Source organism: Nematolebias whitei, chromosome 3 (assembly GCF_014905685.2).
Source record: "Nematolebias whitei isolate Nwh7 chromosome 3, NemWhi1, whole genome shotgun sequence".
Lineage (NCBI taxonomy): Eukaryota > Metazoa > Chordata > Actinopteri > Cyprinodontiformes > Rivulidae > Nematolebias > Nematolebias whitei.
This window is the reverse complement of record NC_056500.1, coordinates 34,289,099-34,292,331: the sequence shown is the minus strand read 5'-3', so window position 1 is coordinate 34,292,331 and position 3,233 is coordinate 34,289,099. Positions and strand designations below refer to the sequence as shown.

The 3,233-nt window shown below is 39.2% G+C and overlaps 1 protein-coding gene across 2 annotated transcripts in view; it reads left to right on the top strand.

The window, feature by feature from the left end:
• npnta (nephronectin a) overlaps window positions 1-3,233 on the top strand; it is a 110,102-nt gene that overhangs the window by 68,177 nt on the left and 38,692 nt on the right. The window lies entirely within an intron of this gene.

Genomic DNA, 3,233 nt, shown 5'->3' with positions numbered 1-3,233 from the left:
TAGTGGTAGTAATAGTAGTAGTGGTAGTAATAGTAGTAGTGGTAGTAGTAGTAGTGGTTGTAATAGTAGTAGTGGTAGTGGTGGTAGTAGTGGTAAGTAGTGGTAGTGATAGTGGTAGTGGTGATAGTAGTAGTAGTGGTTGTAATAGTAGTAGTGGTAGTGGTGGTAGTAGTGGTAAGTAGGTAAGTAATGGTATTGATAGTAGTAGTGTTATTGTATAAGTAATGGTATTGATAGTAGTAGTGTTATTGTATTAGTGGTGGTGGTAGTAGTAATAGTGGTGATAGTAGTAGTGGTGGTAGTAGTAGTAGTACTAGTAGTAGTAGTAGTAGTGGTGGTAGTAATAGTCGTAGTGGTAGTAGTAGTAGTAGTAGTGGTGGTAGTAGTGGTAAGTAGTAGTAGTGATAGTGATATTGGTAATAGAAGTAGTAGTGGTAGTAGTAGTAGTAGTAGTAGTAGTAGTGGTAGTAGTGGTAATGGTATTGATAGTAGTAGTGGTATGGTAGTGGTGGTGGTGATAGTAGTAGTGGTGTGGTAGTGGTAGTAGTGGTTAGTAATAGTGATAGTAGTACTGGTAATAGTAGTAGTGGTTGTAGTAGCATTAGTAGTGGTAGTAGTGGTAATAGTAGTGATAGTGGTAGTGGTGTTGGTAGTAGAAGTAGTAGTAGAAGTTGTAGTAGTAGTAGTGGTAGTGGTAGTCGTTGTGGTAGTGGAAGTCGTAGTGGTAGTAGTAGAAGTGGTAGTGGTAGTAGTAGTGATAGTGGTATTAGTAGTAATGGTGGTGGTAGTAGTAGTAGTAGTGGTAGTCGTGGTGGTAGTAGTAGTAGTAGTGGTAGTCGTGGTGGTAGTGGTAGTAGTAGTAGTAGTAGTAAACTGTTTCACCCAGTCCAACTCGTTTATGTAATCACAAAAATAAATTATGGACTGCACTTGCTGTGTCTGTCGAAACACTTCTTTATTTAAACAGTGAGGAAAATTTAAAACTCAGCAGCAGAAATATCGGAGCTGCGTTTCTAACTTTCTAATTCATCTCTCTGTCTCGGAGTGTACACACACAGAACATGCCCTCAGCGTCACGTCACTGTACAGGTTGCCAGGTCTGACATAATTCAGGCCAAACGTATAACAAAAGAAATGAGCTCCAGTAGTGAGTACCACAGTCTGAAGATGCATGAATTGTCTCAAACTCTTTCAGCTCTGCCGTCAAAATGTCAAGACAGATATAAAGACAGGAAAACCTTTCTTTGACCCTAAATTATTTCTGACATTTCAGAGTCTTAACTTTTTAAAAAACTAGTGAATTGAAGCTAGATGAGCCTGAATGTTAAAATAAAATAACATTAAAGGACATAAATATTGGAGGGATTTCTCATCCTTCCCAACAATTATCTTGCTGGCCCACTGCCTACAGTTGCAGTAAACTGCAGTGGACAAAAATAAACATGATCTTATTACGAGGTGCAGCAGTGTGTTTTCATGCTAAAGGTCAAATATGTAGTGTGCAAAGCTCTCTGTAGGTTTGGGTGGGTGCAGCTAATTATTCGTGCTGCTGTGAATGAGACGTGCTGCTGTGCTTTAGGCCCGCTGGAGTGAATTCAATATCTCATAAAATCAAGTCTGCACTCTGTAAGAAAAGAGCTATGTATTATAGAGTAGCCTGCAGATACAAAGATGATCCGGGCAGAGAGAGTTTTCATTTCACTTCTTTCTCCTGGAGCAGTTTGTAAGATTTGGTTTTCTCAGGAAGGATATAAAGCCGCATTTCATGCAGCTTTTCAAAGAATTAAAGAGGCTGCAGCAGGTTCAGGCTGAAGCACATCAGACGTTTTATGGATCAGATTTCACAAGTAGCTGGATTTGGTGTCAAGTTTTGAACTGTCGTGCTTTTTTAATAATTGTATGTTTTGGTTTAATGTTTTTGTTTGTGCATTTGGTTTGTTCCATTTTACTGAAGAACACTTTGTGTAGCTTTAACTTGATTGACTGTCCAGTTGATTAAAGCTTTTAGTCAAAGCAGGAGGATCATCAATAATAAAATAATTAAAAAAATATATTTTAGGCAACACTTATCAGTTTGATGCTGTTAGATTGTCAATAAAAAAGCAATGAAGTAAATAATGAAATATAAATGTTGCGTCTGAGAGGAATTCATTTTATGTGTTCCTAAAACTGATCCTGAAATTCAGCTTGACCATTTTTATTACTGAGGTCACAGTATCGGCCCTAATGTTGTGAGTTTGGTTTCATCTCTTTAGTTCTAAAACCACAGCTTTTTAAATTATTTTATGTTAGATGTCAGCAAAATGTTGACTTTTTAAATGTTTCAGCTTTAGGCTATTTTGTTTTATGCTACTATGAATAATAAAAACACACAAGCACCTGACATTCAAAAGAACAATAAAGCTGGTGTCTTTTTTATTCATTAGTTGATCTTTAGCCAGAAAAAAAAAAATTATATCCAAGTTAACAATTTGAGTCAGGTCCTCTGGACGGATTCTTCTTTTTTTTTAAACGATTCGTCTTTTATCCTAAAGACTTTCATCAGTCTGAGGAGCTGCAACAAACTCAGTCTTATAAATAGACCCTTCTTGTAGTGGATCAACCAGTTTGTTGCTGACATCCAGAACTAGCTGCCTTGGAACCGTGCCGAGTCGAGTTGAACCGTGCTGTACTGTTATGAGTGGAAAAGGGGCATTAGTGTCCATGTTTGACAGGCGCTCTACTCAGAACCTTTCCTGTTAAATCCAAAGATTCCTCTTCTGATGTGGCCACAGACTAACAATCCTAATCTGATTTTCTGACACTGCCCGGGAAAATTTTTAACATGTGGATTAAAAAACACAAAAACACAATGACTGTCAGAGAGTTGTGGGCAGTGAAGCTTCATGAAGTCATCGTGAGTCACAAAGTAAAATGGAGGGGGTGGGAGGGTTGACAGCTGTCCCAGGCATCCTACTAAATAATCAAAGAGAGGTGTGGGTGTTGGGGGGCTGTTTAAACACAGAAACACCTCACCTTCTCTAAGATACTTCTAAAGCATGCTCATTATTGTGGAACTGCAGTCTCTGAGCAGAGGATGTTGAGGAAACTGCTCCAGATCCTGAACATGTCACGCCCCCTGCATGACACACTGGACTGCCCACTGCATGACACACTGGACTGCCCACTGCATGACACACTGGACTGCCCACTGCATGACACACTGGACTGCCCACTGCATGACACACTGGACT